Source organism: Mycteria americana, chromosome 11, assembly GCF_035582795.1.
Source record: "Mycteria americana isolate JAX WOST 10 ecotype Jacksonville Zoo and Gardens chromosome 11, USCA_MyAme_1.0, whole genome shotgun sequence".
Lineage (NCBI taxonomy): Eukaryota > Metazoa > Chordata > Aves > Ciconiiformes > Ciconiidae > Mycteria > Mycteria americana.
In genome coordinates this window covers 5829896-5844334 of record NC_134375.1, presented here as the reverse complement: position 1 = coordinate 5844334, position 14439 = coordinate 5829896, and the positions used below count along the sequence as shown (strand labels likewise).

The window sequence follows — 14439 nt, the reverse complement described above, 5'->3', positions numbered from 1 at the left end:
GTAGTGGGGATATTGGAGTAAAGGACAGGGAGTCTGCATTGCGCATCTGCAGCGTGACCTAGGAAATGAATTGGCTTAGTCATAACAGTTGAGCTGTAGTGAATTGTCAGGCCATTTTCTGGCAGGCATGAGTTTCTGTCAGTGACTTCAGTGTATGGGTAAAGAAAATCCCGTTTGAGTCTGTCTCTGCTGCTGAAGGAGATGTACTTAATAATATCCATGTCTTTGCTGAAGGGACTCCTGCTTGAGGCAAAAGCTCTTTCTGGTTTTCTTTTGGTTGTTTGCCCAAGTAAACAATTTTATCATTGGAAATAGATATTGAAATTTTCAAATCCACTTTGTTCCCAGGAGGGGGCAGGGGAGACTTGCGAGTTCTGGAGTCTGATAAAATGTATTTTTGTTTGCTTGTGTTACACTTCCGTGCTAGCTTTCAGACACAGCAGGCACTGCCATTGCTTTGGCAGTGTGAGCATGGCACAACGAGATGCCTGCTCAATGCCAGAAGCCTGCAGCAATGACCTAGGCCGCAGGCATTTTGTGTCCTTTGGTTCTTCTTTCTCTTGGGGACCATTAGAACAGCTTTGAGTTTTCTCCTGCTGTTCCCCCTCATCTGATATACTGAGATATTATGCATGTAAAAACCATGAGAATATGGAGTCATCATAAAGCATCTCCTTTTCTATACCTAGAGCAGTCTGGCTAGTTGGCATCTAACTGGGTAAAAATCTTAGTTCCTTATTCCGTCATCTAGATTTTTCGTCTTTAATTAAAGCTGAAAAGAAGATTCTCCATGAAACTTTCTTATGCGTTTTCAGGAGGGCCTAGGTTTGCTCTTTACAGAGCCAACTTCCCTTTGCTAAATTCACTCAGCCTGGCCAACAGTGAGAGGCAGGCTTTTTTGCCAAACATTTTCAAAATGGGGTCATGCAACTCTCCAGCAAGTTGGTTTTACATCCTGCAGAGAGACCTGTGGTTTCTTTGGCAACCTGGAATACAGACAGAACAAACTCAGCTATGTTAGTCTGCATTTCTGTCTTTGAATTATGGAAACAGCTGCTTTCTCTCAGGATAGTGCTTATTACAACATCCCTGGTAATTATGACGTAGCTTCTACCTCTACGTCAGCAGTAAAAGGCTAAACAAAGAATCTGCTGAACGAGATGGCTGAATGAGTGATGGTTGGCACAGACTTGCTTGAGGTATTCAGTGCTTTTTATGCCTAAGTCTTCAGCGGTGAGGTCTCCTGGGCTCCTGTGTTTAGAGGCAGGGTTCAAGCAATCAGAAGCAAATGAAAACAGAGTGAGGGATTACTCAAGAGAGTCTGAGCCATGTGAGTCCATGGGACCTGATGGGCTGCACCCAAAGGTGCTGAGCTGGCTGTGTCACAGTGATGCCAATCTTGGCTGTCTTTGAAAAGTCACAGAGGTGCTGGGATGTCTGTGATCACTTGACAAAGGCAAATGTTGCACTTGTCTTCAAAATAGGCCCAAAGGATAATGCAGGGACCTACAGGCTGGTCCCGGGGACAGTCGTGGGTCAGGTCCTTTTGGTACGCCTTTCTGGGCAATGGAGTGTGACTGGGAACAGTCAGTATGGATTTACCGAAGGTGAGTTGTGTCTGACCCACCTCATTGTCTTCTGTGATAAAATAATCGGATTTGTGGATGAGGAAGAGCACTAGAGGCCATTTAGCTTGTTTACTGAGTGTTTTGATGCTGACTCCCACAGTATTCTTGTATGCAAGTTGGGACATTACAGTCTGGATGGGTGGAGTATGAATTCAAGCACATCAGGGAATTGTGAGGAGTAAATGGAGTCAGAGGAGGATGAACTGGTGATTCAGAGAGAGAGCTCTTTCCACACAGCAGGACAATAGCTTCTAAAAGTAGGCTCTTAATCAGTCTTTCTTTTCCTCCTGCATTTAATTCTTTGCTACAATGTGATAAGAATGGATGGAAGACAGTATTTAAGAGGCTGTCTGGTTGAAATTCATCTGTCTTGCTTATTATCAGTGTGGAAGATTAATCTGTCTTTTCTTGGGGGAGGGGGGTATGACATGGATGTTCTTCAAGATTACCTTGTTTTGTTTTTCACTCAGTCGTATTTGTGTATGTGATAGCCACTGAACTACAGTTAAGTACAATGTATGGCAGTTTGGGAGATTTTAGTCATACCTGACTTAAACTGCCATGGAGGATGTGTGTGGAGTGCTGAGAGGTTAGTTTGTAAAGAAGAAAAACAGTTGCTCAAAACATAATTTCCTTTTCAGCAGGTTACAGCCTCTTTGGGTTTGACCCACTTCCTAGTATAAAAGGTGAGCTGGAGGTTTTCTATCAGTCCAGATCTGCTGTGTACTTTAATTTCTCTTCAGTGTTCCTAAGATACTAGAGAGCATCTGATAATTTTTTTGGGATTACCAATCTGGAAAGAATATTGTTTCATTAGAGCTGGACAGGCTCAGGTATATCTACTTGTGCCCAAGGAACTGTAATTGCAAAATTCAGTATATGATGCTTGCTTTGCGATTTTTTTTCCTTTCCATTATTGCTATTACTGCCTTGCTGCAGCCAGTGGTATGCTTTGGCATCAAGAATTCAGTTTAAGCTATCTAGTGTGGTAGTGTGCTAAATTAAGGTGCCAGTTATGAGCAAAGAGGTTAATGGTCTTACATAACATTTGTCTTGAGGTTTTTTGTCACTGCAGAATTAAAAATAGCAATTAGAAGTTCTGCTTTGTCCTAGTTGTGGATTTTTCTGTGGAAATCAATTATCTGCAGCAACTGACATTTTTTTAATCAAAGCTGTTTTTTCTGTTTTAAAAGCATCATAATTCAAAAGTTGAGAACAGATATTAAAAAAATCTAAGTTCACCGCAAGCTGCTTATATTTGTCTTTCAGTTAGTGGTCTCTTGGAAAGCTGTAGATCATTCTTATTTTATCAAAACTACTTAAGGAATGTAATTTGAGCTCCTCTGCATTTACAGTTTTTGTAATAATTCTTCATGGGTTTAGCTCCTTGTGGCTTTTGTGCTTCTGTGGTTAACCCTGTAGCTTCTCTGTGCAGTTATTGGTTAAAACTCTTAACTCTTGGCTTCACTTAGCTATTGCACTGTGTAGTCTGAAACAGCCAAAACCATGCAGTATTCTTACAGATCTGTTACGATCTTCTGTTGTGTTAGCCACATACTTTTTTTTTCCTTCTGAGAACATTTTACCATTTGTCCCAAATTGGAACTGACTGTATCCATTGGGATTAGCTTGTATATGTGTCTAATCTCATCCTAAATCTCCATTCACAGAGATTCTGCATCCTTGCTGGCAATGTGTTCCTACCTGTTAAGGTTTCTTTTCATGTCTAGTCCTCACAGCTTTGGTAACTATGGAATTCATAATGCATTTTAACTTTGATTACTTTATGAAGGAAAAACCATGTATGTTCACCTGCATGGCAGGATAGATTGCTTCACGTGTGTGTGCTATGAAGTGGCAAGGGAAATGATTTCTTGGTTACTGTTTGTCTCGGGATCATTCAAGACTTGCTTCACAGACTCCATTCAGAAATGTCCAAATGGTGACTTGTTGGAAGGTGCAAAAAACCAGAAGAACGGGGGAAGAATTGTCCTCAAATTCTTGCTTCCTGGTGTCTGTGAAAACAAAGATTTAGGTAATTGAATTTGGTGCAGTCTACTCCTTGGCTTTCCATTTGAGATGCCAGTGTGTTCTTGCAGTGCATTGTTGCTCCTCACTTCTTGAAAATACACTTGGGCTTAGTGCTTGCTGAGGCTGTCTTTGGCTTGCACGAGCTGTGGAGCTGTGAACTGCATTCACTAGACTTGCCCTAATTTTTAGCATATGATGATCTCTGGTTTTCAGTTGTTCCTTGATTAAGTGTCTGCTTCCAAGGGTAGTCAGTAGCCTGCGTGTGCAAATAAGCTGAATTGGCTTTTGAGCAGGGAAGCACTAAGCAGGCCCGCAGCTGGGCATGTGGCAGCCACAAAGCAGAGTCCCCACCAAACGCCACTGGCTGTGGCTTTCCCTGCTTGAGGTTCCACTTAAAGAGGTTCCACTTAAAGTCCTGATCTTTGAGCAGTGACCTTATAAATTCTTTTAATATCTCTGCTGATAAGAATGAAGAGATAAGACATAGTATTAATGCGTAATATCAGTGGGCCAGTAGCTGAGCAGAGTCTCCCAAGGGTAGGATTCATAATCCTTTTAAAGGAGAGGAGAGTCAAAGAGGCTTTGGGAGGTCACCTTTTACGGAGTGAGAAACAATCCCTGTGCGAAGCTCTGCCTCTTTGTGATCAATTTATCTTCCTCTTTCATATTTCATCTCACAGCAGTGGAAGATAGATCTAGATGAATCCTGCAAGAGTCTTGAGCTCTGTAAAACTCCTACTGCCTCAGGTTTGCACAAGCAGAGACTACCTGCCAGAAGACAGCTGTGTGTATACAGGGTTGATAATCTTATGTGACAGTGTTATGAAGTCTTACTCTATACAGATACTAGTCTGTTACTCCTGAGACGCTTAGAGCATGCTTTCATCTAAATGGGACCATGTGCTTCTGCTTAGCACTATGCAGCTTCACCGCAGTTTTACCTTTGCCTTATTTTGTCACACCTATATTTTACTTGTATTGGAGAGTGGTGAGAAATTCAGGTGTCTAAATGCTGTCCTAAATGATGGCTTTACTGAATTTTCTTAGGTTTTAAAATCCTTTAACATGTGTTTTTGGTATTTAAAGAGAAATACTTCCAATGTTAGTGCCTAAGATTCAGCAGTCAAGAATTAAGATAAACTTCTTGCTTCTGATTTATGATATTCTAGTGATTTATTGGAACAGAGATATTGTAGCTTTTGCTCATGAACATACTGTTTTCTTTAAAAAGACCTACTTTTTTGCAAGATTGTGCAAATAGAGTAGTGCTGGAAACTTGCCACTTATTCAAGAGGCAGCCACAGCTTTAACTCTGAACTTTGGAGGAATGAATTGTGTATGGAAGTAGCCCAGACTGTTCTTTGAGTGTGCTGTCGTCCAAGTGGCAGCAAGATGACAAGCAGAAATTGAATTTGCTGCATCTCTGAGGCAAAACTAGGTCTTCCAGGAATCCACCATTTAATCAATGTTGTGTCCAGAGTTAGGTGTTACAAGCAGTGACAAGAGCTAGCTAAACCAGATGTTGATCATGAGGAAATGTACCTTATGAATAAGTGAAATTCTTCTGAGAAGACCCTATAACGTCACTAGCATTAAGGTATTGCAGTGCACAGCGGATGGTGAAGTGTTTGGTCTCCAGCAGATGAGGGGTACATACCTGCAGCTGTTGGGAGTTGTGATGGCACAAGACCCCTCTCATGGTGAGGCAGGGGACAAATTACTAGTTCCAGCTTCATGTCACCTTTAGTGTCACTGCAACATATCTGGTGAGGCTTTCACCTTTCTGAGTATGCAGCACACAAGGAGCTCTGGTATATTGATTGACAACTACTCTGGGCAGTACCTGCACTTAAGTTGCACGCATTACTGCTGCAACCAGTTTGATTACGGATCACTTCACAGTAACTGTTGCAGTGGTTTACTACATAAAGCCCTTTAGATGGATCAGCTCTTGCTTCCAGAAAAGCTTGGTTGTGCAGAAGGGGTCACCTTTCTGAAGTGACTTTTAACAAGTTTAAACAAGGTAAAGAAAGCCTTGGACATAACCCAGGCAGCAGTTTCTAAGAATTCTTTGTTGTTCATGAATCAGTGTTGTTTGTATAATGTTGTTGTCACTGTTCCTCCTGGCTTTGCTTGCCGGTACTGCTTGCACGTGCTGCTGCTGTTTGTCATGCCCTAGTTAATCACAACAGGCTGTTTCTCACTCTCCCCTATATATTTTTAGTAGCGCTTTTGCTCTGAAAATAATGCTGGTAACAAATAAATTAAAGATTTATTTTTGAAGAAATAGAGCATTTTAAGTATTAATGGTGTGTTGTGGACAACTAAACCATGAAGAATTAGATTGCTGATTTTTTTTATGTACAATTAAATCTTTTGTACAAATGTGTTTTTGCATAAATGTTATGTAGTCCTGTTGTGATATTTTGTCTATGTTGAGTAAGAGTTGCTTGGAGTTGAACTTTAGCCTTTCCTTTCCTTTCTTTGCCTTTAGTTACAGGTTCCCACTTTCTCCCTTCTTTTGATACTAGGGGGATTGTTGAACCTCATGGTCAGATCTGTTTGGGACCTGATCCAGCTGAAAACTAAAGGCTTTTTGTTTTGTTTTATATATTGCTGTTTTAGTTTCCTACCAGATCAGGTACTTAATCTAGCTGTCTGCAAGAGTGCTGATGCTGGTGTAAAGAAGACGTCAGAAGAGAGGTGATCTCTCTGTTGGGGGCAGCAACTCATGTCTCTAAAGTCAGGGTGAGACTGTTCTCTGAGCGTGCGGTTGCAGGACAGTTGAAACTGCATGAAATTGGCACTGCTACTCTTCTGCCTGCCCTTCCCCTGCTGGATGATTCTCCCCTTTTACTTTCGTTGGGCGCTGGCACTAAACCAGTTCAGGAAGCCACACTGGCAAAAACAACTTTTTTTTTTTTTTTCCCTGGGTTAACTTTTTTGCCAGGCTAGTGTCTGAGCAGGATCAGGTGAGTGTCAGTGCTGACTCAGGAGAGAGGATGGCTTTAAAGAGTGCTGACTTAGATTTATTTAAGCTGTCATGGAACTATAGCCTGAGATGCATGTTAAGGAACAAAGGGTAAGATTTGCCAAATACCAATTTTGTTAGTTTTCTGTGTCCTTGTGGATTGATTTGACGACATCTACAAAACAAGGCTGCTGAACAGCTTAGAGACTGTGATTCTTGCCTTCTAGAGCAGACACAACAGAAACTGTAGAAATCTTGTTTCCTGAAGCTGTTTCGTTAACATGCCTGCTACCCTGTTCCAGAAGTCAAATCTTAATGGTTATTCAATCTTTTGTGCCTTGTTTTCAATGAGAAGGCCTTACATAATGGTGTGTGTCCGATATGGGTACCTGTCACTAGCTGAAAGCAGAGAACTGAGAACCAAGTCCTTTCCAGTAGGTTGCCAGGCAGCCATCAAATAGGAAGTCTTTTCATTTGGTTTTGTTTCAAACAGTATTTGAGTTGGTAATTTGGGAAAAGAACCTTCAGTCTGTTTCTCTCATGGTCATTTCTAAAGCATGCTAGCGTTTCATGATTGCTTAGTGCTTATTCTGATTTTCCATCTTTCTTTTTGTATTTCCATGTTAAAATTAAAATTCAGGTGCAATTGAAGAGTTGCCAAAACTGCAGATAGACTTCCCGCTCCTTGAATGTCACAGTCTTCAATCGGTGGGAATCTGTACATCACGTAGGCTTGAGGTTTTTTGAATGGAAGATCACCAAGATAGTTAATGGTTATGCAATTTCTAGGAGAGTTTTGTTTCAGAACTTGGCCCAAAGCTGTTAATTCGCATCAGTGACTTTGTTAGTCATGTTTTTATATTTCTTTCAGCATGCAGACTGCAAAAATGACATATAATTTAGGACAAGCAACAGCTTAAGGGAGCTCAGTAGCCATGCCTTACTTGTAGGATACTCATCAGTGTGACCTCATTTTGTCTCATTAAAGAGACCCTCCACGTGGTTGCGAGCTGCAGCAATAAAGTACCCTACGTGTTCAGTTTAGTAAGTAATCCTGTTCTACAGCAGCCATGAAATAAGAGGTGAGCTGGGAATGCAAACGTTGGCTTTAGGCACAAGGATAACCATCAGCAATTCAGGCACCTTGTGCTGATACAACTGTTTGTACAGCTGCACAATAGATTGGGGATCTGACCTGGGTTGAAAAGTAATCCTTAAAAAAAACAAAACAAAGTACTGGTTTATTTTTAACTGCGATCAGTTCCCTAATTTGATTCGTGGTGAGGCTGCAAACAGTTGTACCAGCAGAGCAGTGTTGAGTGGGAGGGTGCTGCTCATGCTGGTGCAGCTGTCAAAAGGATTGCCTGTGTAACCATGGTCTGAAGAAATAACTGAAGGAGGAATTAGAAACTGATTTGGCTCGATTAGTGCCAAAAGAAATCTGAACATAACAATGGGTATTTTTTTTAGAGCCAGGCATTTGGATGGAGTTGGTTTCATTGTGGAGGATCACTTTAAGGGGCAACCAAGGCAAAGTTTCTCCACCCCAAAATCTGCCCTGTTTTGCAGAACTAGAGAGAACGTGGTGGATAAATAAAGTATCAATATGTACTTTTTCCTTGTGCAGACCAAGCTTTTTTTTTTTGTCAAAACCCCCCATTTTTTTGACTGTCATTTCCCTATGAGAGCGCTGGAGGCCTAGCTGTTCGCCTGTTTTCTTCCTTAATTCAATGTTTTTACACGTTCTGAAAACAGAAAAAAATTATGAAGTGCAGGTAGATGAAACTTTTTTGTTTGACTTTTAATTTCAAATAGATTTTATATTTTGTTTTTCTGGGTAGGTCTTGTTTTTTCTCTTTTGTTTTTCCCTTATCTTCTGAGGATTCCTTATGAGATGGTGGAGGGCAAAGAGCCAGAAAACACTCCTCCTTTCTCTTCTTTGGCAGCTTACATATGGTCTGAAAGTGGAGTATATGTGTGCCCTTGCTCTTGAGTCGGGGGAGTTGACTGTTTTTCCTGTTGCAGAATCCTCACTTTGGCCTCTATGCTTTGCTTTCTGTGTGTGGCAGGTGTAAGATGCAGCACGTTGACTGTTCCTTTCAGTTCCTGTCAACCACCCTCTCAAGCCTGAAAACTGATTTTGTTGCTGCACAAGTACTTCCCTTTTCTGGGATTTTGGTGGTTTTCACTGGAGGTTTCCTCTTGTTCTTGTGCAAGCTGGGAGGATCTTGTCCCATCTTCCCACCAGCCTTCTGGGTATCTGTACTGGCTAGGAGCCTGAGGGACGCAAGCCTAAGGTACACAACCATTTCTATTTTGTCAAGTCTGTGTGGAGGTGTGAGTGGGAGCTCAAGCTCCAGAGGTGCTTGCACGTGTGTATGACAACAGCATCTTTCCAGCTCAGGGGCCAGCAGTTACCTTCCTTGGGTCTGGCCTTGACACTTCCAGGGACTTCTGGGGCATTTTTAACCAGGGAAGATGAGGTAAGAACTTACTTAGGAGGTGCCAGCTGTTCTCTTCGCCCCTGTTGTGGCACAAACCTGAAACTGCCACTCACCTGGTGGCAGTGGATTCTCATCTCTCAGTTTGGTGGGGCTGCCCCTGGCACTGAGCAGTCCTCCCCAATGCCATCCATCTGGCTAAGCTCTGTGCACGTTACCACAAAATCGCACCTTCCTTTTCTCCGCCAGCAGTGGCTTGCTGTGTGGTGTGTTTGTCCTCTGGTTCGGTACAAGCATCACCAGCTCTGACTCATTCTCTTAGTGTCAGCAGATGAGCATGGTGCATTTACCTGCTCATCTGTCCCACCTTCTGATGCTGTTGAGGTTGTAGAATTTGGTACCCACAGCTGACATGAAAGTGCAGTGTTTCTGAACGTACTCCTCCTCATGCTGAACTCAGCATAGGCATTCCATCGTCTTCCTACTGGGGAGGTGTTTGGGTGGAGTTACCTGGATAATCGTGCAGTCCTTCAGGACTTCCTTAGGGATGTGGCTGGCTTATTTCAGCCTCGCTGTTGGGGAGGAGGCCAAGGTCTGTGACTGAATAGCAGGTATGCTTTATTACCAGCATTAATGAAAACTTTAAACATAGGATTTTTGAGGCAGGAGGTGAAATTGTTCCCTCTGCTTATTCAGTCTATAAGTTGAGTTACAAATTCTTTCCAAGTTAGTCTTTGAGCCAAACCTCTTCAGTGGGATTGATGTGAAATTTTTTTTCTTTTTCCCACCCTCTGTGAAAGCAAGGACTACAGTTTTCTGCTGGTGAGCCTGTTGATGAGTTTTCTGAGCCCCTTCACTAGTGTGAATTCAAGAAATGTCTTGGTGGGTTAGGTTGATTCCTTATGGTTTGTGACTGTTGAAAGTAAGTTCCTTTCTAACTGTCTCTGACTGATGGATCTGAGAGCTGTGCTGAACGGGAGCATTTGCGTTGGAATAGTTTAAAAATAACCTGTATCCAGTGGAGACTTTTTTCTTCTTTTAAATGAGATGAGGAGAAGCCAGAAATTAGCTCACAGAAAGCTGAGCAATGAGGCCTCACAAGCATTGATCTTCCCTAAGCTCTTCTCTAGAAAGCATGTGTCATATTCAAATCTCTCCTATAAAATGCGAAGCTGATATTGGATGACCCTGCTCTCCTAGGCACAAGCTTGGAAGAAAATCTTCTGGGCTGGTACTGATAAAGCAACCTTTTGTTAATGTACATATTCGATCAGGTCTTGCTGCTATGGAAACTCTCAGGCTTGGACTGAAGCCAGTGCTTCTGAACAGAGAAGGAAGGTGCCCTTTACTACTGAGGCAGGGTATATTTGTGGCGAGGTGCAGCAGGATTCAGCAGCTCAGCTCCCTCTCGCTCCCACTCTCCCTGCCTACTGGAGAGGAAAGAGTGGTGATGACTGGACCAGGGCTAGACCTTCCTTCAGCCTCCCCTTTGCAGTGACACTGATAGCGGTGACAAGGACTGGCAGGTCCCCAGGCAGCCTGTGCCCTCCTGCCAATGCACTGCATTTCTCCAGTGAAGAAGGGGAAGCCTGGAGAAAAGAGCAGCAAGGGAATTAAATCAGCTTATATCATCCCTGGTATGTGCAGTCCTCTCCTGCTCCCCAGCCTGATGTTATCGCAGTAGTAGCTTTTCCAGCATCAGGCTGAACAGGAATACAAGCTGGAAGAGGCCATTTGAGCCCCGGCTTTGGTTACCCTCCCTTGCAGACAGCTGTATGACAGATGTTCACAAAACGTTGCAGAGCACCTGCTCCATATGTTGCTAAACGTGACAGACATTCCCTATGCACTGTTGTGTGCTAAGGCTTGGGTTAAAAAAAAAAAAAAAAGAGAAGCTACCACTGTAGTGTGCCAGCATGAGAAAACAGGTATTGTCTGTGCCCTGGGTCTAGATCCTAGCAAGGAGTTCAAGTACCTCATCCCTCCTTGAAAGCGTGCCATGCTTTATGTGTAGGTGACAGCAGAGGGGCCTTTGCAATTCCTGCTAATCTGGCCTCTAAGAAAAAAGCCTTCTTTAACTCCAGATTTAGGCACTGGTTTTACCGAGTGGTTTAGGCATTCCAGCCATAGTTAAAAGTGCATAGCTCAGCCTCTCTTTCTTCAGAAAGAGCTGAAAAGGCTTGGCTTCCGCTCCTTTCTTAGGAAGAGAAGAGGAGAAAATTCTTGGTCTCGCAGGCGCTTTCACTGGTAGAAGCACTGAAGCTTTGTGATCAGTGTGATAGAAGTATGGCACAAATAGTCTTCCTTCAGATCTCTAGGAGACAGAAATATAGGATATGCCTAAGGACTCGTATTACAAGCTTAATTTTATTTTCCATGTGGTCCTTTCTGTAAGTTCAATCAAGCTCTGTTTTAAAGTAGATTAGGCTCTTTCCTTGTGCACACTTCAGCAGTTGGTGCATTTGTGCCCTGTTGATGAGGCAGGAAAAGTACTGGTGAAGGAAGCGTGCTTTTGTTCAGCTCATGGCGTAGGGCGGAGCACACCTATTAGTGGATATTGTCCTCTCCTGGCCTTGTTTATTGCAGTTCCCCCACCAGCCTTACTGTTGGCATTCTCTTCCTCAGCTGGCATTCTTCAGCAGCTTTTCCTAAGACTTCTGTTTCACTTTTGATGCATGCATACGGATCGTATTCTACTATCTGGCCTCGATCTGAAGAGCCACACTTGCCTTGGTGAGGGCAGCGTGTCCAAAAAGGGCTGTATTTGGTAATAGTTAAAGCATTGGACAAGATGCAGGGGAAGGCTCAGGATTCAAAGCTGTGTGCTCAAGCAGGCTAGGGAGGTTTGTAGCTTCCTGGATACCACGCTGGCCAAATGTTTCTGGTTACATCCTAAATGTTGCCGCGGGTTCTTGGAGAGTCGTGTTCTCTGCCCAGGTCCCGGGGGTCATCTCCGTTTTCTGCTGACTAGACAGACATGTCTCAGGCCTGTGGGTCAGCTTTTGTGCTGGGAAGCTGATCTCGTAGCACAGTGGGAAATGCTTTTTTTCTTAGACTGGGCTTTCTTCTGTAGAAGTTGGGTCACCCAGTCCAGCATGATTAGAAGACACCATGCTTTTCAGCATGGATGCTAGCTGCTGCTTCTCTTTGCTAACAAGTCTAGCTCACAAGAAGCAGTCACCAGGTACTGGTGCTGTAGTCCTCTTGCCTTGTATGCTGGTATTTTGTATTCTTGTGCTTTGCTCCTGACTGCTTTGGGGCTGTTAAGGGAAAGTCCAGCTTTTGTCAGCATCACCTTGGGATCAGTATTTATGCCTCGCCTGTGGCCTGGTTCCAGAATCGTCAGTGGCCATCTGCCTTAGTCTTCAGCTCTGCAGGTCCTGAGGGCTGGCCACAATCCTAGGAGCTGCAGCAAGGCAATGCTGGAAAGCAGCTTACAACAAAGGTGTGAGTCAACAGTGCTTAATGCAGTCAGCTTTCTCGCGGTGTAAAACATCACAATTTTAAATGTTTGTTCTCCTTTTTGTTTTGGAAAATAGCTTTACTAGCGAGTCATGAAGCATTGCCAGTGTTCCTGTACAAGACTGCTTATAAAGAGTGGAAACATCAGCATCGTGGCGCGGTCTGCAGTAATTCTCACACCCGCTACAGTGCAGCTCTCTGCCCCCACCTCTCAAGTGTGTGGTGACCTCTGAGGCTAGCTTCCCTGTCACCTGAAGTTACACCATCAAAGAGGACATCCCTGCTCTTCCCACTCCCTTGTTCCTGTGCTGGCATCCTCAGGTGGCGGTGCTCTGGTGCTGTGAACTGGCAGGAGCAGGCATCTCCTGGATTCTGGTGGTGGGCTGGTAAGACATCAGCAGTCTTCAGCCAGGGTTCAGTAATGTTTAAGAGTACTCTGGCTGGGTCTTCAAGAGCACAGCACTGTTTCTGTGGAGGGGCATATTCCCTGCTGGAGGGTAGTGTTGGTATTGGGGACAGGGTTTACCCCACTTAATGGTTAGGAAGAGCAGAGTTACCTTGTGTCTTCCTGACTTTTGTTTGGAAATAATTTGTGCGTTACTACAAGAAAATACAGCTTATTGCTGCTCTTTATGCCCATCCTGCTAAAAAGTACATGTTTGAACAGTGAGGTATGCAGTTCAAATTTGGAGCAGATACACTGACAAACAGGCATCTAGACTTAATTATTGTAGAGCAAATTCTCTTCCCATACAAGAGTGTTTTACTGGGAAGGGAATATGGGATGTGGTATGTCCTTCTGTAGTCACTGATAACTCTGCTCCTGAACCTCACCCCCTGCCTCTCGTGAGTCTGGCTTGATGGGCGATCTGTCTTGCTAACTATAGATCAGTCTGTTGGAAGGGGGGATGCTAAACTGGCCTGAATATCTTACTGCTGTTTGAGCTATAGTGGTGGTGTTGGAGGATACCGAAGGATCTGCTTGGATGAACTGGTCTGCCTCAAGCTGTTGTGTGGATTGTGCACTGCATTTTACAGTGTAATTGGAAGGACTCTGAATTTTATAAGCCAGCTAAAATAGTTGAACCCATGCCTTTGTTTAACAGAGGAAAGATGAGTAATGTTTAGGCCTTCAAATAGTTTTGTGCTTTATATTTGTTTGAAACTGCCGGGATTCTTCTGTCTTCATTTGTGGATAGTGTCCATGTTTAGTAATAACCCTTTACTTTGAGTTAGTCTGATGAAAAACGCTAAGCTGTATGTGAACTATAAAGTGTCTGTTTTTCAAGCCCTGGAGATAGCTTCCTCTTCAAAAATGTTGTCTCAGAATCATACTTGCCACAAAGTATTTTTTCTCACGTTCACTTGTACACGGGGAAAATATTGGCTATATCGCTGTTTTCTTTAAAGCCACATGGATGAGTATGTGGAGCAGTCATAACCGGGTTTGGACTCTCTCCCCACCTGGAGCCCACTCCTTTTCTTGTGTCACAGCCACAGAATGGGTTTTTTTGTGGCTGTTACTCCCTCCCAGGTGTGCCTGCACATCTGAAACTTGTCATGTTGGGTTTTCTTGGGGGCGGTGGGGTACTTGGAAGTGAGCCTGGGGTGCTTCTTGGTGGCTGCAGCCTGTTTTCATTGCCACTTTCCCAGGAGCCCTTGGATGACTGCAGTCGTCTCACAGATATCTCTAGGCTGTGCAGCGGAGAAGGCTTGAGGGACTCTGCAGAGTGCGTGGCTGCTGTCCTCAGAATAATTCAGGTGGCATATGCTTCGCTGTTGCTCACCTTTAGGAAAGAAGGCTGCTAAAAGTAGGCAAAGGGTTCATATCTCTTGCTCTGATGGCCGAAATCTGCCTGTAGCCCATAGGTGAGGCACTCCTAACTGTGAGAACAGTCTGTGTGGG

The 14439-nt window shown here is 43.6% G+C and overlaps 1 protein-coding gene across 6 annotated transcripts in view; it reads left to right on the top strand.

Annotated features, from left to right (window-relative positions):
• The window catches only part of IP6K1 (inositol hexakisphosphate kinase 1), a 39695-nt gene that overhangs the window by 13229 nt on the left and 12027 nt on the right, over nt 1-14439 (top strand). The window contains exon 4 of one of the 6 annotated variants that reach the window (XM_075514319.1): nt 12611-12919. The exons of the other annotated variants lie outside the window; for them this stretch is intronic. The gene's annotated coding sequence lies outside the window, so the exon portion shown is untranslated. The remainder of the gene's footprint in view (nt 1-12610; nt 12920-14439) is intronic. 6 annotated transcript variants of the gene reach the window in all.